We start from the raw sequence: 24,102 nt of genomic DNA on the forward strand, positions 1-24,102 counted from the left end.
ATTTTAATGAAGACATTAAGTCATTACTCTAAGTCTGTATAACTTTTTGAATAAATAATTCCTTTCCTTTTCACCAATCTCGGGCACTGGGAGGTGTCATTCCCTGGTGGTGGGCAAGGCAAACCTAGTATGGGAGGATGGAGGGGGAGGACCCGGGAGCAGAAAGGTGGGTGCATTCGGTAATAGTATATCGTTCACTCCCATTCTGGGTCCATTCTGCAATAAAACCACTGTCTCAAAATAATTCAAGATTGTCTCCTCCCCTAAACTTTCAATTCACTACTACATGTAATTTGAAGTAACAAAAGAAAGTTCTATTTTGATTACATATTTTGGTAGTTTGTAAGTTTTAAGATACCTATATTCACAGATGCAGACTTTTCAGTTATATTCTCAATTCTACTATTCCAGTGTTGCTCCGTATGCCTTTTTTTCCCTCTGTACCTTCCCCCTCATCCTTTTCACTTTCCTAGTCTCCTCACCTGGAGCAGTGAAGAACAGCATGAACTCAAAGAAGATGGAGACCCAGTGGGTGGTAGTTCTATGTGAGTTCAAAGTATAGAATATAAGGAGATAAAGGAATATAAACATTTTTAAAAGAACAAGATATGAAGCAAATCAATCTGAAGTTTTATTTTGAAAGTTTGTAAGATTTCAGTTACTTCTCAAAAGTCTCTCCTCTTCTTTATTCAAAGATCTAAACATATGACCTCTTTAAACTTGTATCTCACTACACAGGGAGTGTGCATGCATGGGTATTCCTAAACCCAACCCCAACAATATACTACAAATGCCCTCAATATACAAAGTTCCTATATCTTTGAGCTTACAAAATTAATCCCCAAACAGGATTCCTGCTCAACATCTATTAACTTCCCAAGAAATATATATAAGAAGTGCTATACTAACCATCCTTAACACATTTTTTAAAAAAAAAATGTTTTCGTAAAAGTCACAGCCTAGAAAAGCCTATAAAATAGGAAAGCTGCTTACCTCCTCTCACTCATGAAAAGTCTGAACCTAAACACTTAAATGGCTGCTGAGATCTTTGGCTTCATCTGTTAAGTGACAATGTTCTTAGGACATAAAGAGGTCAACTGGGAAACATGAGAAAAAACTGAACATATTTGCAGTTCCTCCTGGGTCAGGCTTTCAAAGTGGGGCTTATTTGAAAAATTATGAACTCACACAGAATAATATTTAAGTAAAAACTGTAAAATATTCCAAAGCAAATTCACACAATTTAGAAGCTACTCCTCAGTTCAGATGATTTGTTCTCTTCCCCCAGTATGTCATAAAGTAAATGAAAACATGAGCTCACATCAATAATTTTCTTCCTATCATCGCACTTTGAAATGCAAAGATTGGCCTTGTCACACTATGTAATTTTGAGCAAGTTGTTATGTTTTCTAACTTTGTTTTTTTTCCCACCCAAAAGGGTCACTAAGTCGTATTAATCTGAGGGCACCTTTAGAAACTTTCAGAAAATATAAGCATATATATTATACAAAAATAAAAATCATTTTATCTATGGACAGACACTAGTAAAAAGCTGCATAAAATAACTAGTTACATATCAATCTTAATTTTTCCAAGTGCTTCAATACAATCTCATATAATTTCATAATTAACCTAGGGTACTTACACAGCACAGGTGGTATTTCCTGCACCACACAAATGAAGAAAAAGATTAAGAAACAGTAAATTATTTGTTCTAGATTTCCACTGTAATACTGAGCTATTGTGAACTTATTCAGAGATCTTCTGCCATGCACAACTAGTATTCACATTATCAGAAATAAGAAAATACAACAACTAGAATTTTACCTCTGAGATCCCTGAGAAATGCATGTGTGTGCATGTATACACACACATTGATACTATAGTTTCATTTCATTTACTAGGACAAATAATTTTTATCCTTATTTTACTCACGAGCCAAAGAAAATTTAAGAAATCCTTAAAAATGATCTGTCACCATAAGATCATCATAATACTATAGGTTCTACAGTAAGTATTGGGTGGCTTAAGTTGACATGATTTATCATCAATGGCTCCTTGAGTCAATAAAACTCATTTGGTGAAAACAGCATGAATTGAATAACCAAAATGTGAAAGCTTTTTAAACTATAGCTCAGAACCTCCCACCAGCCTGCATTTAACAACTTCACCACTGGCCCAGCAGGGAGTAGGGCACAGGCACATTGGGGAGAGAATGCCAATAGATGGCTTCAGTTCACACAGTCTTTATTCAAGGAAATTAGTCTCTTAAATGGTTAGTGTATTTTCAGACACGTGTTTAAAAATTACTTTGAATTTGGCTAAATAAATTCATAGGACTAAAGATCTTCAGTAACATAAGGAATTATTTCATGTTAATTAGATTGGTCTTCAAATTATAGCTGAACTGCATAAGTAAAATTATGTTTACTAACAACAGTCACTTTAAAGTAATGAATATTCTCTCAACAAAAGTTACTCAAAGTCAGTCCTGGCTGGTGTAGCTTAGTGAATTGAGTGCTTGCCTGTGAACCAAAAGTTACTCAAAGTAATTAGAATTGGCTAAATATTTGGATGTTTGGATATTTTAATTTTAAAGTGTTTCTGCACAAAGACTTATCTGATAATTCAGTAAATAAAAACAGATCACTTATTTATGACTCAAGAACAATAAAAGCATGCAGAATTTAAGAGACCATATCCATAAGATAAACTCAATTTAAAAAGCTTTCTTCATGAGCTAAGAATTGCAGAAGAGTTCACTCCATTTCATGGATAAAGAACTGGGCCCCAGCACTTGCCTTGTCTAGCCAAGATCATACAAGTTGGAAAGCAACCCAAGTTTTGCAAGTCATATAATAATTTTGAACAAAAGAAATTCTATTCCAACATTAAAACATATGAATATAATTGCAAAAGACCTAATCTACTATTTTGTTTAGATTTCTTAAAATAAGTGAACATGTTTTTTTAATTAAATTTTTTAATTTCAATATTTTAGAGATAGTAAATACTAGTACTGTAACCTAATTTACGACAGCTTGTGGAGACTGTAAGAAAAAATACCAATAATTGAACTATTACCATACATTAAACATAATACTTAAAAGTTAGATAGCTAAAATCATAGTTTTACTATTTGACTATTTTATTTTTATTCTTGTTATTCACTTTCTTCACTGGAAAGTTCATGAATTATCAATCTCCAGTCATAAATTATGTAACAATGTATTAAATATATCTAGACTAAATCCACATAAATTATGATGGTGAGTCACAATATAAATATTCAGCAATGTGAAATTTTGGTCAGAAGTCAACAGAATTTGTATCAATACACTACAATTTAATTTTACTTACTCATTTTCTATTCTTAGAAGGATCATTTATAAACTGAATATTAGTAAATCAAATTATAATTTTATATAAAGTTTTAGGTTCATTATGAGTCATATTCTAACAGAATATGTTCTTTCAACATAAACAGAAATATACTTAAAGGACTGCTGTGGGTTCTAGAATGGAATCCTAATTGTACAACTTCCTACTATGTGACCTCAGGAAACATAATTCACCTCTCTAGGCCTCAGCTGCTACATGGTAAAAATGGTACTAATATAATAATTACCTTACAGGATTAGTATCAAAAGTATATAATATATATAAATACCCTATAATAGTACCTTTACTTGTTTCCATTATTTAATGCAAACCTACTTAATCCTCTCACATTCCCATTTCAAGACATATTTATCAAATGTCTAAAAATCTGTAACTGATAATAATAGGTAATACATGTAAAATACTTTGGATTTTATGTGGTAATTTTCCATGAGATCTCAAGAGCTTCATGGTGCTTCTAAAGGAAACCAATGCATGTAAAGATTAGGGAAAGAATTCAGGAAAATAAATATCTTGTGATATTAGATAGAACTGGAGGAATCCATGTGAACTCATGATTTGGGTAAGGAGAAAAATCAACATGTACACAAATACATATACACATATGTACATTTATACAAAGAAAGTAGTTACAGAAAACACATATACGTACATACTTTTTCTTGTTTATGAAGCCCTAAAAGGTTGATAATTTAAAAAAAAACTATTTGGAAAAGATGTAGGAAAACATGTTTTACATCATTATTTCTTATTGCATTTTACCTATCAATCAACAAAAATCTCCCCAGCCTCCATCCTGAGGAAATTCAAATATCAGCTCCTCCAATTTTTTAAAGATTTTATTTACTTATTTTTAGAGAGGGAAGGGAGGGAGAAAGAGAGAGAGAGAGAAACATCAATGTGCAGTTAGTTGCTGGGGGTCATGGCCTGCAACCCAGGCATGTACCCTGACTGGGAATTGAACCTGCGACACTGTTTCACAGACCACACTCAATCCACTGAGCTACGCCAGCCAGTGCGTTGTTTGTTTGTTTGTTGTTTTTTTAGCTCCTCCATTTTTAAAAGGGGACGACTCTGGCACCTCAACTATAGTCTTTTCTGCTTCCCAACTCCTAGCATCATCCTAGGCTTCTTCAACAACTATTCAAGCTTCAAAAATTAATAACTGCAACTCCTTAAATTCTGAGGATTGCTTACCCAACTGTCCAATTTCTAAATACTTATTTTATTCTACAATCACGTCTTACATCTAACTTGGTCATTCTTTTTCTACCACTACATTTAATCTTCAGTGTTACTAGGCCTCCAGCAATCTTTCTTTGTATAAGGACAGGCAGTAAATATTTTAGGATTTGCAGGCCATATTTCTGTTACAATTACTGAACTCTGTACCCGTGAAAGCAAAAGCAGCCACAAACATGTAAAAGAGTATAGCTGTATTACAAATTTTTTTTTATTTATGGACACTAAAACCTGAATTACATATAATTTTCACATCATAATATATTACTCTTCCTTTTAGTTTTTGTTCCAACCAAAACACCATTAAGAATATAAACACCATTCTTAGTTTGTAGGCTATGCAAAAATAAACAGTAGGCCAGGTTTGGAACATGGGCCTTAACTTGCTGACACCTACCTGTACCACTTTCTTCCCAAAGCAAATAGGGTCCATGAACATGGCTTCTTTCACTAACTCTCCATTATTCTCAACACCTCATTCTAACTTTCTGCCTCACTCCCCTGCAAACTCCTGACCTTGACCAATCCAAAAATCTTCCTGCTCTACGGAAGGAAGTGTTTTATACTGTGTAGTGTTACCGAGGAAATAAATCCACTACCTGGACTGGCACCACTAAAGATTCATGTTCCTCGATCTCAACTGGAATTTCAGTAGCACCCAGCAATACCTTAGCACCCAGCAATACCTATGTAATGGCTAACTCATTACCACGGCCACTATCCTTTCAAGATGGATCTTCACATTTAACAAATAGCTGCATTTTATATTCCACAGAAAAATGTCATGAGACAAAAGCCCCAACTTCCCAGACTGTCAGGATAATAACCCCACCCACTTGATAATAGTATTACAAATATGGCTGCATTTGTACATGACTCCACAGGCAGAGTGTATGAGTTAACCTCTGGAATGACAGACCTGGTTTTGTCTACTTTATTATTGGGTTGGCCAAAAAGTTCATTTAGTTTTTTCCATAAGATGGTTCTGGTAGCATTTAGTTGTCTTTAACTTCATTTGAAACAATTTTGTTAGACTGTTGTGATTAACTGCTTATCAGTGTGCATTTTAAAAAACTTAGCAAAATTGGTGAAATTTTGTGTAGCCATTTTAATATTGAAGATGGAAGAAAATAAGCAACATTTTCAGCATGTTATGCTTTATTATTTCAAGAAAGGTAAAAATGCAACTGAAACACAAAGATTTGTGCAGTGTATGGAGAAGGTGCCGTGACTGATCGAACATGTCAAAAGTGGTTTGCAAAGTTTCACACTGGAGATTTCTTGCTGGATGATGCTCCACAGTCACACATACCAGTTCAAGTTGTTAGCAAGCAAATCAAAATATTAATTGACAATAATCAATGTTATACCATGCAGGAGAAATAGCCAACATACTGAAAATATTCAAATCAATAAAGTTACTGGTGAAAATAAAAAATCTTTTATTTTATGGAAAAAACCCACACACATTTTGGCTATCCCAACAGAATTTAAGTACTTTACTAAATGTTAAAATAACTACATATATTAGAAGCCTACTACTCAACCAAGTGTTTTACAATTATCTATCATTCTAAGGGAAGGAAGCGCCTTGTCCCAGAAATCTTCTAGACTACCTCCAGAACATTTAGGTGCTTATCTTAGTCAGCTCAGGATGCCATATCAAAATACCACAGACCAGATGGCTTAAACAACAGAATTTATTTTCTCACAGTTCTAGAGGTTGGAAATTCAAAATCAAGGTGCCAGCACATTCAATTTCTGGTGAGGATGCTCTTCCTACCTTGTAGATGGCCGCCTTCTCGCTGTGTCTTCTTCACACAGCCTTTTTTCAGTGTGTGCAGAGAGAGAATTCTCTGGTGTCTCTAACAAAGACACCAATGAATCGAAGCCCCACTCTTCTGATCACACTTTACCTTCATTACTTCCCTAGAAGCCCCACTGCCAAAACCAGCTACATTCGGGGTTAGGACTCCCACCTATAAATTTGCAGGAACATAACAGTGATCTCAAAACACCTTAGATATATCTCTGTATCACCTCTCCACAGGTTATTATTCTGTTTCCCACACACTCAACTGTGGATTCTTCAAGAGAATGACTTATGTAAACAGGTGAATACCTGTTTATTTCAACCACTTAGTGGAGGGCCTAACATCCAGAAAGCAATCAGTAAATGATGAAAGAGAGGCTGAATGAATGAGTTAAGCCTTTGGCATAAAATTCATTTAATCCAAATGAAAGAGTGAGATTAGTACTTAAGTTACACAGAACCCATAGGCTAATTGTTTTGCCATGAGACTGGTATGCCTATAATAAAGAAGAGATCCTTCAAGATGCCCCACTAATGAATAGTTCAGTTTAGTTTCCCAGTTATTTAAGATATGGGGGAAAAACCAAATGCAGCTATGCACTAGACACTTTATATACTCTACAGCATATTAAGATAGCCTGCTTTGGGGAATATTTCTTTGAAGAAGAGACAAAAGTCTTAAGACTTTTTAAGACTTTTAAGGAGCTTACAAGTTAGTTGGTAATCTATACTTTTAAAAAAAGGAGGACAAGGTAAACACCTCAAAATAAAAGTAAATACCGAGAACTGTAACAAAGAGTGATAAACCTGTGATACCAAAATGTATTATCACATAATATTAAAACTTACATGGAATTTTCAATGGTTTAAATTAATGTCACTATGGTTAAGTTGGGAAGCAGAGAAGACAGCAGTAGAGATGCCATAGTCCCCAATAAAGGTAGAAGAGTTGATTCTTCAGTGTCTTCCTGATGGGAAGTGGGGAGATTACTATTAGGAAGAAAATCAGATACACACAAAAAAACAGGGGATTGATAGATAAACAGAGAGACAGGAACACCCAGACAGACAGACATACAAACACAGGGAGAGAAAAGAAATTCAACAGACTCTCTTGTGAATTATTAATGCAATATTAAGCCACAGTAAATTTCACAGAAGAGCAAATATTTTAAAACAGTTTTGCAAATATTCTAAGTATAAGGAGGTACACAAAGGATGGTAAAATGCTCAAGAGATTTAAAAAATGGGTTCAGAAAGTCAACCTAAAAGCAAAGTAGGCGTGTATACATTTTCTAAATCATTCCCTTGATCTACAGACTACAAGAGGTTTTCTGGGCATCTTAATTCCAGTTGCAGTACTGTGGCAACTGCGGAAAAATGAGGTAAGTCAGAAATAAACTATATTGTTGACATTTGAAATCTCATTCCAGAACTTTAAAAGTATGTATCCATTACAGCAAAGGCACAATCCATATTGTTTCCTGTGCATATAAACACAAACAGAATACAGCACTTAAATACCTGTGAAAAGCCAATTAGAAAAATAATAAAGTTCTAAAGAAAAAAAAAAACTGGAATTACCTGGTTGACCCTGCCATCCAAAGGGCGTAACTACTTGTTCGAGGTCATACTGACACAATTCAAGGCTCCAGTGTCTTAGTTATGTTTCTTTCCAACACATTATAAAAGATCAAAAAGTGACCCTTTCTGAGATAAAATGACTATCTGCTGTTTTTAAAACAACAAAATCCTTCTATTGTTAAAATAAAACAGGGAAGAGTAAAGTATCTCCTAAAATTGTAGACAGAGCCACTAATCTCAGTCAGTGTATTAAAAAGCAATCCTCAAATACTTGGGGCAGGGACTATGACTTCATATTGACTAAATGTAAGAAAATACAAGAGGCAAGCAAGAAATAGCAGACTGGAAACAAAACACAAAAGTCGGAACTAGCCTCTAAGTCAAAAGGAATCTATCTTTTCAGCTAGAAAAAAGTTTCTGAATGACAAAAGGAGCAAAACCAATGGAGATGTTTTAAGAAAAGCACATAGCAGCAGTATGTTACACTGATTCTACCGGAGATTAACTACAAATCAGGAATATTCTACTTCCGGAGAGTAAAACAGTGGTTACCAGGGAATAGGGGGTGGGGGAATTAGATTCATTTTAAGGGTACGAACTTGCAACAAGTAGGAAACAAGCAACAGAGCTCTGATATACACTATAATGAATATCGGCAATACTGTACTATAATTATATAGTAAGTATCATTACAGAGGCAAATGTTACAATGTATAAATGTATCCAAGTAATGCATTACAGACCTTACATTTACACAATGTTATAGATCACATTTATTCAATGAAAAAAAATTCCACTTCCTTTATCAATTCCAACTGACCAGTAAATGTTCCACCAGTGTGAACAAATGGTGCCAAAGAGACACTTCAGGAGCAAAGGGCTTTGATTCCTAGAGGGCTGCAATGTTTGGCAGGTTCCTACAGAGCACGGGGTTCCCTAGCACTAGGCTCCCACAGCGCCCTCCCTTGGGCAATTTGTGGAAGACAGCCTGTGGTGAAACCTCTATGAACATCTTTCCCTGGTACCCAAGAGAGCAGATTTCTGGGGAATTCCATCAAGGAGGCACCACAGCAAGTTCACAGCCATCCAATGAGCCACACACCCTCTCGACAAGGTCTGGATCTCAGCCTTGGATGGGCCTCTTCCTTGGGTGCTCACTTACAGAGCTAGAGGAATTGGCTGCTCCTTACATCTATTTTTATACTCTTTAGAGATCTCTTTACTTACTAGCAATACTATTTTTGTTAATTTTGTAAACTTTCCTCATTCAAACTACTGTATGATTTCTCTTTCCTGTTTGGACTAGAGTAATACAATCCTGAAAGCTAAAAAAGACAATCCTCACATCAAATGGGGATTGAAGGACAAGCAGTTAGGCTATAAAATGAACTGAGAATACAATGATCCTGATACCTTGCCAGCCAAAATATTCACAATACCCTGGATTTGACTTAGCCTGCTATGTCCTACAAACACACCCCTCCTTTATTTTTAACTTCTAAATATTTGGGTTTATTTCATCTCAGTTTCTCAGCAAAATGTTAAATACTTGTCACTAGCTTTTGTTATGAGAACTGTCCATCCTGATCAGAGGAAAGGTGGGTAGCTAATACCAACTTAAGTACTGAGGGCAGCAGTTGCCAATTTGGCCATTTAAAAGTCCTGTTCAGGAAATCCATCACAGTCAAACTTTCAGACAGAAGAATGCTTTAGTGGCCTCATCTACTGGAAGTCAGCTTAAACACGCGCTTGCTAACTGAAGCACATGATCTTTCTGGTGCCTCCTTTCCCCTTCCATGACTATTAGCAAGCCTGAAAAAGAACAAAATAAAACCACCGAAAAACAAGTTAAATTTGATGTAGGCATGGTAGGCAGGCTAAAAATAGAATCCTACATTATCAAGGACCAGGGAAACAGCAAATTCTTTAAACAAATGGCAAAAACAAGTAAGAGTAAGGGTTACTTTTTCTTGTTTGTGGAATCTCAAATTGAAAGAAGAAAAAGACCATCAAAAAACATTTGTTGCAATAAAGCCATTCTAGCCCTGTTAGAACACAAAGGAAAAACTAAATATATACACAAGCAATAAAAAATTCAATAAGCTTGTTATATCACTCTTTTAGAAAACAATTCTAGAAGAAAGCAACAGTAAATGACCAACTTTGCTACTGTATTAAAATGAAATACACGAAACACCAAAAAACAGTTGTAATTACCAGAAAGACAGCCTTATGTTTCTATAATGCATTTGTTTTATTTTAATGTGGGTTGGGGAGAGGGATATGTGTTTTATAGAAACAAAAAAAACTTTCAAAGATAGCAATTTTTAGTAATTTGTCTTATCCAATACTTAAACTGTAATTTCTCCAAATATTTTAAAAAAGATTTTACTTACTTATTTTTAGAAAAAGGGGAAGGGATGGAGAAAGAGAGGGAGAGAAACATCAATCAATGTGTGGTTGACCCTAGAGTACATCTCCCTACTGGTGACCTGGTCTGCAACCCAGGCATGCACGGCTCGACTGGGAAACAAACCGGCAACCCTTTGGTTTCCAGGCAAGTACTCAATCCACTGAGTCACACCAGCCAGGGACTCTTTTGTGTATGTTTGTTTTATAGCTTGTGAGTCTAGAGTGGAAATTCATTTTTGGGTTTAGAGTGAATGCATAGGGATAGTCTTCCTTTCCTGAGAACAAAGGTTAATGCACAATTTCAAGTACAGGATTCTTTCCCCAAAGACTCCATGTAGCAAATGCACAAGGACTTCAACAACTTCCCTTTGCCAGAAAAGCAATTTAAATAGCTCTTAATTTTATCCCTGATTTCCTTTTGGGAACCGCCTGCCTGGTTTCAGAAGCAGTAACCCCCATGGCCAAAGCTGAGTGAGAGACCTTGGGACCCTAAGCCACTAAGGAGACAAAGCTTATCTCCCTGGCAGGGGCACCACCTCTGCCCCCTTTACTTTACCCTGCTTGGCCCCAGGTGGATGACCAGTTAGCCAATGACAGGTAAGATTCCTCAAGGGAGGGACAACCTAAGACAGGCATGGTCATGAGGGGGCCCTCAAGGAAGGACTTGGGGGGCTACAGAAAAAGGGGGTGATGGACCCTCGCCCCTTGGCTTTGACACAGCCTGAGTCCTCATTCTGTCTGAAAGAAGTATCCTACTCTCTTGGCTGCCTTACTTAACCCTGCCTGACTTAAGCCTGAAACAATGCAGGAGGGTGGTACAGCCCTGGGCAAGAACAGGCAGTTCCCTGGGGCAATCAGGCCTAAGAAAGAATACATAAAATCCTGTGAAACCTGCTTTGCTAAGAATGCCCTCAATTTTCTGATAAGGGTCTAAACATGAAATGAGTTTGTTTCCCAAAGTTTTATAGCCCTTCAGCTAACTGACCCTGACTCAGAATAAGCCTTCATAGTTCTCTGTATGTTATGCACAGTATCTTTACTGCCTGACAATGATTGATGAGCTTTACATGTATTCCTGTGCAAGCTGAACCCAATAAAAGCCCACTGAGGAAGAGACTCAAGTCCCTTCTCCTTTGAGAGATTGGCCACCTTTCCTCCCCAAGCAAATTATGTCTTGGTAGACTTATTCTCATCTGTTGTGGATGGGGGGCTCTGCAGGCAAAGCTTCCCCACATTTTCCTCCAACAAATTGCCTCAGGGACTTTAGGGCAAGTGTATTTGTCCTTTCTCCTGCTCTGATTCAAAGTCATCCCCCTTTCGTACAAAATTTCCAGGGCATTTAGTAAATTTCCAGACTAAATTTCAGAGGGGAGGAGGTTCCCAAAACCACTTCAAATGTAGTATGTCTGAAACCAAAACCTTCTACATAGCCCCCCACTTTTCAAATTAGTTAGTCTCTATAATTATTTCCCTTCCTCTTAGTGAAAAATCCCATTCTGTCACTATCTTTATCAATTTTAACTAGGTCATTATAACTATAACAAACTTCGTGATGGTATTCATATCTGTGGTTCTTTGAATTTCCATAGCATTCCTTATACCACAGATGGCAAACTCAAGGCCCACAGGCTGAATCTGACCCTCCACCTTGTTTTATGCATCCCAGCACCTGGTTTCTACCTGGCGGCAGTGCCAAACTCTCGCTTAACTGTTAAGGAGTAGTTACATTTATACAGTCCTAAAATTACATTCAGCCCTCTGAAGGCAACTGCAAGGTTGATGTGGCCCCTGGTGAAAATAGCTTTGACACCCCTGCTTCATACCATTTGGATTCATCTGCCTACTACACCACTTTTATTATGAAATAAGAAGCCTCCAAAATTTAAAGATACCTTGAGGATGCTGCAAAAAAGGAGAGGAAATTCTACCTGGCAGTGTTCATGGCCACCCTTTTTTAAACTCAGTATCACTAATTTTATCAATTTTGTAAATGTCACCTTAATATTATTTTGTTGGGTCAAGGGGTTGCTTAGCAATCATTTCCCTAAGCAATCAAATGGTCACAATACACTTACCTGTATTAGTTTTCTATCACTGCCATAATAAATTAATATAATTGTTAATGGCTCAAAACCACAGAAGTTTAGAATTATACAGTTCTGGGGATCAGAAGTCTAATACAAGTCTCAGTAAGCTAAGATTAAGGTATAGACAGATCTGAGTTCCTTTCTGGAGGCTTGGGTGGGGGTTGTTCTCTTGCATTTTGGAGCATCTAGTGTCCATCTTTCTTTGGTTCATGACCCACTCCAACATTTTCAAAGCCAGCAACATCCAGCTGAGTTCTCTTTCCACTTGTAAGGAAACTTGTGATTACATTGAGCTCATCGGGATAATCCAGGAGGCTTCCTATCTTAAAGTCAGCTGATTAGCAACCTTAATTTCTTCCTGCTTTATAAGGCAAAATATTCACAGGTTCCAGAAATTAAAACATAAACATCTTTGGGTGGGGCATTATTTGTCTACTACACTGCCCACACTTTATTCCCTAGTAGAATGCTGCTCCATGTGGAATCAAATAAATCCAAATTAAATGTGTTAATTTGTGGCCCAAATCAATCCCATCTCTCCTATTTCTCATCCAAGATACAGTAAAGAAGTAAGAGATCACAATGGCCTAAATATAAACATCAAGGTTAAAAATACTTAGGGCTCAGTCCTGCTTAATTCCCGACCTTACTTTTAGGGTAGTGGAAAGCTACTACACAGTTTATTCTCAGTACTTACAAAATCCAATTCAGCATCAGTAAAATTCTGTACATGATAGTCCAGAAGTTTCCTTATTTTGATATTTGTAGCAGATTCAGAGTTGTCCAAATTTTAATGGAGTGCGCTTCCAGGATGGCCTCAAGAGTCTATTTTGAAAATAGCCCTACAGATAAACGCTTTTCGTGTATCACTAAAAATGAATGGAAAGACACACTAGCCAGAAGAATATTAAGAACCTAGGAGCAGAATTTGATTTGAATAATGCTCTACACAAGAGATGGCACTAACAGATATAAAAGAAAGAAAGCAGATATTGGACTTTGTTAATAAACGTTGAGCTAAGTGAGAAAAGGCCAAGAATCACACATATTATGGAGGTCAGAACTGGCCCTTAACAGTGACCATTAACCTCACCACAAGCCATTAACCTTACTGTTAACCATACCTCAGCTTTAAGAATCAAATGAAATAATGTACATAGTCAAGTATAGTAAAATGTTGTTTATCTAGCACTATAAAGAGTAAAAACAGAGCCCTGGCTGGCGTAGTTCAGTGGATGGAGTGCGGGCTGGGAACCAAAATGTCTCAGGTTCGATTCCCAGCCAGGGTACATGCATGGGTTGCAGGCCATAACCCCCAGCAACCACACATTGATGTTTCTCTCGCTCTCTCTCTCTCTATCTCTGTCCCTTCCCTCTCTAAAAAAAAATAAATAAATTTAAAAAATTATTAAAAAAAAAAGAGTAAAAACAATGTTACAGATATCCAAAAAGAGATCTGTTTCTAAAGTTAAAAACAAATTAATGAAAGTCTTTCTATAGTGTAACAGTTTTAGTCTTAGATAATATCCAGTATAATTCAACCATTTCTTGGTGGCTCCAAATCATTATGAGGAACATTAGTGATAACGGTGTGTCAGGAACATGTCCGGGGCAATGACTTCAGTATAAATCTTCCACAGTTTAGAATTTTGTCTTTCCCTTTCAGTGCAGTAATTTCTCATTTCTTATTGTGTGACCACGATTCAAATCTAGTTTATTTTACATACAACTATGTTGGGCCTAACATACTTCCACAGCCAGTCCTTGACTATACTGCAACCATTGTCCTTGCTATAGTATTTTTTTTTTTTTTACTCCTGGTTCTCCCTGTCTACTATATTGATGGCAAGACTGTATTAGGCCCCTCACTCTCTCCCAAGTGTTGACTCACAAAATAATATTGCCTTTATTATCAGTGCAACTATCATCTGTTGAGTACTTAATGCACATAAATCTCTAGCCTGTGTTAAATACATTAATTGAATCTTAACAAAATTCTAACAGTGTTATTTACAAGGATGGGAAATTAAGGGAAGAGATTAAATAACTTGCTTAGGAGGCAGAACTAAGGTTAAGTTCTAGGCCTATCTCACACCAAACCGTGTGTTCTTTAACACTATAAATCATTTTACAGAAAAGAAAGCTGATTTAGGAAATGAATGTAATTTTGAGTTAGTTCATGCATCTATAAAATGGAAATAATGATATTTACCTGCCTCTTTGACAAGATTGTGAAGATTAAATGGAAAGCTATAAGAAAATGTTGAAGCAACTAGAGGTATTAGTATTTCATATTGTACAATTCCAGGAAGCACCATTTACACAAACAGTGTTAGTTTTCCTGCAGCAGTATAGGGAATGCCAATTATATTGTATTCGATGTAAACACAGCCTTCCGGAGCTGTGCATTGCAGATGTCCATATATATATATGTATATATATGTGGGTAGATCCATATATATATATATATATATATATATGTATATATATAAATTATTAGTGTGAACTGCATTCATTTTCTTATCAAGATACGATAAAACAAGGGATTATTAAAATAGTGATAATTGAACAGGTTCTTAACAAGAAAAAAAAGAAAACTTATAAAGTTTGTTTGTTTGTTTTGCCATAAACAACCACAAGCCCACAGTGATTTCCCTCTTTTCTTTACAACCAAATCAATTTCATGAGTGGTTACAATACATATTTATATAAATCACTATAGAAAAACGTGAAAATCTTTCTTTTTCCATTTCTAATTTCTGTGGTTCACAAATGAAGGATTCAACTCATTTTATTTGCGGGGAAAAAAAAGCCCAAGTCCATTAAAATGGTTTAGAACTACTTCAAGTAATTATTTTAGGAAGAAACTTACAATACATGTTAATGTCACTACAGACCACTGCCAGGTAGTAAAACTAAAATTATAGTGACTACCATCATGCAATCCAAGATTTGCTCTTATATTTGAGTATCAAGGTGAACAAGAATTTAAAAGTCCACTCTAGTCATCAAGAGACTATGATAAAACACAAGAACAGAGTAGGAGAACATATAGGAGTCACAGGGGTAAAATAAACCATCTTTCTAAATACTGTAAACGAAAAATTGATTTGTGTTTATGTTACAGAACAAACAAGGGGGGCCTGGGACGATATACTATTACTAAGAGAAGCCCCCAGGTCCGTTATGTCCACCGCCAGAGGAAAGATGTCTCTCAATGCCAGAGATTTGTGAAAAGGAAAGGAAATGTTTATTTAATGCTATACAAACTTAAAGAAGTTACCTAATGTCTTCATCAAAATCTTAGAGTCCCTTAAAACACCCACAAACACACACAGTCCTTCCTTCCTTCCCCCTTTGCCCAGTCCAGAGTACCGTATCTCAGGAAAGGAAATAGAAGTCCATGGCTCAGGCAGTCTTCTGGTTATTCCCAGTTAGTACTCCATCTCGACTGGGAGACCTCCCTGGGTTCCCAGCACCCTCAGCTGTGTCGCAGGGATCTCTGCTAAAACCAGGTGTTGGTACCCCCTTCTAAAGCTGCAGGGGTCCCCACTCTGGCAAAGGCACATGGTCCTCTCTCCCAGGGCCACGGGAGTCCCCACTCTGTCAAGGTCGCATGGTTCTCCCCCTCAGAGCTGTGGGAGTCTCCACTCTGTCAAGGCTGCGTGGTTCTCCCCTCAATGGCTGTTGTGTCTGGATTTAAATCCCCACGCCAATCTTCTTCTGCAGCCCCATTTCCGACTCCTCCTACACTCGGGCACACTTGCCCTCAATCTGCTGTCTTCTCCAGCTTTTCTGGTCGCCATCGTGGGTCTGGGGTCTGGGCAGGTGACCCCATGTCATGGAGCCAATATTCTCTGAGCTCCCATGCAGGTGCTGTAACTCGGGGGACCTGCCCCCCAGTCACATCTTGGGGGGAGGTCCCTTCCCATTTCCCTGGCCTTGAGCACGGCCATGGCTATTTAGCATATCTAAGTGACCAGCCAAAGGCTATAGGTATGTTAAATGACCATGCCATGGATTACATGCAAAGCTGCCCTGCATGTTCTTGCTCTGTGTGCCCCTTCCCCCAACTCACACCTGTGGGTTGAAGGGGTGAAGACACCTTAAAATCTCCTGGACACCTTGAGTTCTGGACCCCATTTCAAATGCCTATTTGGGGTCCCTCCTCTTGGCTGCACCCTGTAACATTTATTTGCTAAGCTATGGCATTCCTAAACATTTCTAACAACCTTAAGGTCAGTATTTTAAAGATGGACTACAAAACTACAATGATACATAATCAGGAACAAAAGCTCTAAACTATAAATCCAGGAGCAAGGAGTGATGCCCTAACCGATCCATGCACCAACATTCTTGTAGCTCCCAACACCACCAGCTCATTCATCAAGCGCCTGGCTGTACCTGTGCCCGAGTCACCATAGCCTTGGTTACCTAGCAAAGTATACAGGTCAGAGAAAACTCAAGCACTCACATTTTCCATGCCTCTATCACCAAATCCATTTGCCTTATATGGCAATAGGATTTATATAGCTAGCCTTTTCTAGCAGGTGTTCTCATTAGCACAGAAACCTCTCAGAACTAACTAGAGTATATACTGGGTTGGCCAAGAATTTTGTCACTTTTTAGCTGTATAATAGCTCCAGTAGTGCTTAGTTGCCTTTAACTTTATTGGAAATAATTTTGTTAGACTGTATTGTGCCAGCTGTCATGTTAGCATGCATTTAAAAAAAGAAACATCAAAACTGGTGAAGTTCTGTACAGTCATTTTAATATTAAAGATGGAAGAAAATAAAGCATTTTCAGTGTATTATGCTTTATTTCAAGAAAGGTAAAAACAACTGAAATGCAAAAAAAAAATTGTGCAGTGTATGAAGAAGATGCTGTGACTGATCGAACATGTCAAAAGTGGTTTTTCAAAGTTTCTTGGTACTACTGATATTCTGGACAAATAATTATTTGCTGTGGGACTGTCTTATTTGCTGTGGGTAGCAGCCACCCTGGCCTCTACCCACTAGAAGCCAATTTAGGAAATAGCTGACATACTCAAAAATACCCGAATTAATCAAGTTATTGGTGAAAATGAAACATCTGTCTGATTTTACAGAAAAAAACATAATGGACGTTTTGGCTAACCCAATAGCACCCCTTGGTGATAACATTCCTGATACTGTTTCTTCATCATCCATATTTTCTAGTCTTTCTACAATGAATTTCTACTATTATTATATGTGGAAAGAAGCAAAAACAAATAACCTTTTACTTATTACTTCTACAGTAACTAGTAAAGTCTGTATAAATGACCAAAAGTGAATCATAGGTGTTCAGAAGCGAGTCAGTACCAATAACCCAGTGTAAGAAAATACCTACACTACATGGACCTAAGCAGCATATACAGTACCACCATAAAAAGAAATGACATGGCTATCAAATATCTAAAAACTATGTTTTGATGCCTATCAAAAAAAAAACCCCAAATCCCATATAAAGGACTGACTGACTGAAAAATGACAAAGATAACATAATACATCACTATAGAACTGCTTTTAAAAAAGCATAGCTTGGGAAATCTGAAATGACTTGCTAAGAATAACCTGACAGACCAGGTCCAGGACCTAAGTAGTTGTTACACTTCACACAATACTCTGTTTGGAGCACTCTAGTCTGAAGGAATCAAAGAGCATTCACTATCTGCCTTGTATCCCATCATCACCTACTCACTGCATAAAATTCTTTTATCATCTTTACCATATATTACTGTTGTTCATGTATAAAAGTCTGAAAGGACATTGTTAAAAAACCGTTAACCAAGAAAACCATGAGGAACAGATGTGGATGGGGGAGGTCTGCCAAAGGAAGACTTTGCTTAGTTTCATTTATTTCATAGTTTAAATCATATCTTTGAACATACACTATAAAAATTAATTAACAGAAAATATATTAAATTGTAGGTCATGACATATTTTCCTAGATGATACTTAGGGATCTTAGTTCCTCCCTTGAAAAGATTTCCTAGATTAATTATACTATTATATTATAAACTATAGTCCCAGAAACCAATTTCCAGATAACTAGTATCCCTTCTAAGCACAGAACTTCTAAACACATGCGGGCCTGACCCTTGCCCAGAACAGATGACTAGTTACAGGAGGTATTACCAACCACATGGCCATCCCCCTACTCTTCCAATTCAACTGCCAACTATGGATTCTAGCAAGCATCTTCCATTCTTCTCTTTGTTCACTTCCCATTAATCATCAGGCCAGAAAAGGAATTCATTCCATTCCCCACCAAGAAATATCCATTTCTGCTTTAAATTTTGTTTTCCTTTACAAGGAAAGATCTCCTTTTTATTTCTCTACCTTCATAGTGTTGCCTCAATGGATATAATTGTAAAAAAAAAAAAAAAAAAAAAAAAACTGGAAACAATCTAAATGACCACCAACAGAGAATATGGTTAAATATATTATATATGGCAGATATATAATATATAATGTATAGTGTATAGTGTATAACATATAATAAATATGTAATATATAGTATATAATATATAATAATATATATAGCCGCTACTTTGAGGCTACAAAATTTTTTCAAACAATGAATTTCTTTATCTCATATGGAATATTACAGACACAGTGAGTGGCAAATGCAAGTGAAAAACTGTTTGCAGTGTACTTCAACTTTACATAAGTATAAAAAGGATATTTATTAATATTTACTTGTATACAAATAAATAGTTTCTTTTCTATCACTCCAGAGATGAATGGCTACATCCCTGTGAAGAAAGTTGGAGACTAAGGAGGAGACATTTTCAGTTTATAAAACATTTTGTACCACTTTAACCTCATTACCTGTTTTTAAATATTACCAATTATAAAACCAATGAATTATTTTAAACTTGCTTAAAACTTTTATGTTCAGAAGTATGTGATTACTTTAATACTTTATAAAGTTAAGAGCAAATAGACAAATTCATTAGTTTGGGAATCAATCTCACTCCTTTATAATCATGCATTTAACATTACAAAAAGAAACCTCCAATGTCTCCCTCATCACCAAGATATCCTACATTCCCAATTCCTAACAGCAAGGATTATATTTTTATTTAATAAAGCAAGAATTTTAAGTGGCTAACCTGTAACAGAATACAAGCTGCAAAGGCAGATATAAGAGAAATACATAATTGTAGCTTCTGTAGGGTAACCATTAACTTTTATAGATTCAAATAAGTCCAAAATTTAACATGAATCTTTAGGAAGCAGAGTTACATGTAATCTGTATGAGGGCATTATGGGTGACCATATAGTTGGAGCTTCCTGATATCACCAAAAAGAATAAAATGACACTGCAGTATAGGCATACTTTTATTCTTTAAAGTTCATATAAGCAGAGAAGAAACTGAGACTAGAGGGCTTATGACAATACTGTAGTTCACGTAAAAATGTGTCTAGCTCAACAGCATGGAAAAGAATTCAATGTCAAACATTCATATTAAAAATGTTTATATATAATAACTCAAGATATGCATATAGAAAAATAAAACTGAATTTTTAAATAAACTTATCATAATTACTTAGTAATCATTCTCAAAATAAAGAACTCGTCTGATAACCTACAACAAAAAAATCCAATTTTGTTACATATATACACAATTAAAAACACCAACAAACAACTGTGTGTCATCTAGCAACTAAAATCAAATACTACTTAAATGCCATTAAAGGGGAAGTTGACCAGTGATTATTTTCATATCTGTTCACATATATTTCCTGAGCATCCACTGGGAGACAAAAGAACAGTAAGACATGGTTTCTGTTTTCAAGCATTTTATAATTCAATTACTACTGTTAGAAGCTCTCAAAAACAAATCCAGAGTAGAAAGTTATCAAGAGGTTAAACTACACAAGAGGAAACAGAAGAGGGAGCTCTAAGAAAATATGGAACAGAAGCTAGCTCTTTACATATGTAAACTTAAGTCTGAATAAAATAAGAAAGAAATTTGAAAAGGAGTGCTGGGGCAAAATTATGCTGTTTTGAAAGTCAACACTGAGGAACAAGGACTTTATTCCACAGCAGATCTGAAGCTACTCAGTGCAAGTACAATGGTCAAGAACACAGTTGGAAGTTAAGACATGCTTGGAATTCACTTGCCACTTCTTGTACTTATCAGCAATGTCTTTATGCTCATGAAGTCTTAATTTTTCCCTGTAAAGTGGGGTAACGGTATTTACAACATCAAATTATTATGAGGATCAAATGAGAACAAAGCATTCAAAATGGCTGTCATAAGAAACAATTAGTGTTGGAGTTTTTCTGTTTTGTTGGTTTCTGTTTAGCAGGGAGAACATGATCAAAGTTGCATTTAGAACAATTAATTTGATAACAGTATGCGTGATGAATAGGAAAACCTAGAAATTAGGGATGTCTCCTGTTAATGGCAATTGAGGCAAAGAGATTAAAAGTACTTAGTTGATGGGAAAATGGAGAAGAAGAAGGAGAATCAGGTACCACAATGAAATAAATGACAAAATACTATTTCTGAGAAAAAGGGAGAGTGGAAAAGTAAATATCATCTTTGATTTTTAGCCTCAGAAAATATTTAAGGTCATTAATATGAACAAGGAAATGAGGGAAGAATTATTAAATTTGCAAAGTAAACAGTTTAATTTTGAATCTATTGATTCAGGATAACAAAATGATGAAGACCTCTTAGTTTATCAAAGAGACTAACAACAAAAGGCAATTCTAAAGCAGAGTGACTAAAGTAACACAATCCTCCATCTTCTTGGTTGATGGCATCAGCTCAAGGAATTTAATATTTTAGTAATACACCACCAGAAACCTCATCTAAAAGGATTATTTGAGTTTCACACTATCCTTTGGATTCTTTTTCAATGTGTATGATTATACTCATGTCTCTATTTAGTAACGAACATTTCCAACCAAAAACAAGAAACTTTCTAAGGTAGTCTTCATTAATGGGAAATAGCATGGCGGAGCAGAACACAGGATTAAGTATGCCTCAATGTAGTGCAGTCACCACCATTAAAAAGGCAATGGAATCTTGAGCAGTTTAATCTCTCAGAGCCTCAGTTAGTTAATCCGTAGAATAGGGAGAATATCCCCTACGATGTTGTGAAAATATAAAAGGAAAAGCACATTACCAGCAACAATAACTAAAATTCCATGGATGTTTTTGATTCCTTTTAAAAACAGTTTCCCAAATAATAAAATGCTACACAAATCAGCCTAAGAGTTCAGGCTATACATGTTTAGAACAAGACTGCTCTGCGTGATGATCTTACTCAGTTCTATGTTTTCCCTGGAAACTAGTACCAAGATGAACACAGAGTACATTTTTAATAAATACAATTCTATGATTCAATTAACAAAGAACCTCCAGCTCTTTTGCACGGAGAAATACAAAATGTAATAGGGAGTTCTAGCTTTCTATCTACTTAATAGTAAGCAGTGTAGTTATCATTCTTCCATTTACAGCTTACTCCCTGAGGTTTACTATAAAATATTTAATCCCTGGCTGTTTTCTGAGTTTCTTTTTAACTTGCATGAAATAACAAACTTCTCTGGCCTTCCACTTTACCTCTTCCTTCACAAATGAGCCAGTTCATGTTTAAGGAATTAAATCTGTTTTCAACTGACCATATGAGACTTAAATTTACTTTGAAAAATATACTTAAAAACAAAAGGTAAACTATTTTAGTAACCTGCTCAACAAAGTCATCCAAGCCTCACATAAACTACCATTAAGTTCTGTGGCAACATATTACTCAACTTGCCTAATATGTACAATAGTATCCCCATCTGGCCTTAGACATTCTGCAAGTTTTACCACATTATGTTTCAAAACACTGGTTTGTAGCCCTCTTCCAAAGCTACTTAAAAGCTAAAATATTAGAGAAAAATTGGAGACAATGTCCAGCAATTAAAAAAAAATACATACTTACGTAGCTTTTCAAAAGAACGAAGTTACGTAATAAAATGGAAGAATATCTGCGAATACTGTTGGCTAATAAAAACCACATACTATACATGTTCTCAATTTTGCTTGTAAAATATTATGTACACAGAAAATCCTGTATGGCTAAACGGTACACTTGAAGACCGGTTATCTTCAGTAAAAGGTGGAAGCGATGTCTTCATTGTTAGGCTGCTTAAGTTTTTTTTCTTAAAAAAACACACACACACGGAACTTCTGTAACTTAAAGAACAATAATAATAATTGGGCTAAAATAAATACTGGTAAAACCACACTTTCTCCTCTGTATCCAAATTCTTCTAATTTGTTTTTAAAATATAGTTATGATTTCTTAACTTTAAAACAAGGACATACAAAAACAATACTACAAGTTACAATATGTATTAGATTTGCAAAATTACTCCCTCTGGCTTTTCTACTCTCGTATCCTCTCTATGCCTGTGTTCGAAATACCCTAAGGACCAGCACCATACTTAAACAGTAGTGAACGCTCTAGCAAACAAACAAAACAGAAAGTAAGAAAACGCCGGTGCCTGCTCTAAATGCCTTCTCAGCTCCAGCCCCTCAAGGCTTCCCCAGCCTACGAGCCTACGTAGACTGGATTCTCTCCCTTCAAAATCAAAACAACAGTGAGTCACAGGGTGGCTCTGAAAAGGCCCTAAAGGGCCCGTGGGTGTGTGAGAACCGCAGCAACGAGGAGCCTCGTCCGAAGCCAGTCAGAGCCACAGGACCGTCCCACCCCCACACCCCTGACCTCCCAGCCCCTTCGAACCCCAAGACTCTTCTCGACACTACCCCCGCAACTCTCCTGCCTCCGAACTCTCTCCAACACCCCGCAGCCCACCCCACCGGAGCACTTGAGAGAAGCCAAACCTCATGACCCCGCGCCCACGGGCGGCGGTGTTACCTGTGCAGTGGGGGTAGTACAGCCAGCAGCAGCAGAGCATAGGATCAGCCACTACGACTTGGTCAGCTAACTGCCTCCACCGCCACAACACCTCCCCAGACACGCAGCCGGGTTAAGGGGCGGCGCCAGGATCAAGAACAGAGGAAGCCCGACAGACCCGGACAGAGGAGCCGTGTGAGACCTGGGCATGCGCGAAGAAACGCTGCCGCTCAGGCTGCTCAGAGAGGACACCGAAGTCAACAAGGCCTGGGGACGCCCCATTCCAGCTCCGCCCACTCTGGAATAGCTCCGCCCACAGCACCAAACAACGCGAGGTCTTGATAGGGATCGTTGGGGACCCCGCGAGAGCCGGAACTTACTCTCTGTGTCCTCTTCCCTGAGTTTGTAAGTTCTCTGCAATATGGCCAGCTGCCTCCCACGATGGCAGAGCGAGAGGTGGGGGTGGAGTCCTTGCCTTGGAGAGGTCATTTTTGCTGCGCTCCTGAACGTGGTTTCTCTCAGTGTTGGAGCGGCTTCGAGGGTCCTTTCCTGTGGATTAACTCTATGGAGGCAGTTATGAAGACTGCTCACCAATTTACGTGAAAAGCCAAGGATTTTTCTCAAAATCGTATCGAGCGATTTTCTCCACCACGGTTATTGCTTTCGCCGCCGGGCC

General features: G+C 37.0%; 1 protein-coding gene across 2 annotated transcripts in view; it reads right to left on the minus strand.

Moving 5' to 3' along the window:
- The window catches only part of PCMTD1 (protein-L-isoaspartate (D-aspartate) O-methyltransferase domain containing 1), an 89,807-nt gene extending 66,076 nt beyond the window's left edge, over positions 1 to 23,731 (minus strand). The window contains exon 1 of one of the 2 annotated variants that reach the window (XM_028517956.2): positions 23,448 to 23,731. The gene's annotated coding sequence lies outside the window, so the exon portion shown is untranslated. Of the gene's footprint in view, positions 1 to 22,908; positions 22,933 to 23,447 lie in introns of those variants that run through there. The other variant, XM_036031013.1, reaches the window with a different exon arrangement.
- Between the last annotated feature and the right edge of the window lie 371 nt (positions 23,732 to 24,102).

This window comes from Phyllostomus discolor, chromosome 7 (assembly GCF_004126475.2).
Source record: "Phyllostomus discolor isolate MPI-MPIP mPhyDis1 chromosome 7, mPhyDis1.pri.v3, whole genome shotgun sequence".
Lineage (NCBI taxonomy): Eukaryota > Metazoa > Chordata > Mammalia > Chiroptera > Phyllostomidae > Phyllostomus > Phyllostomus discolor.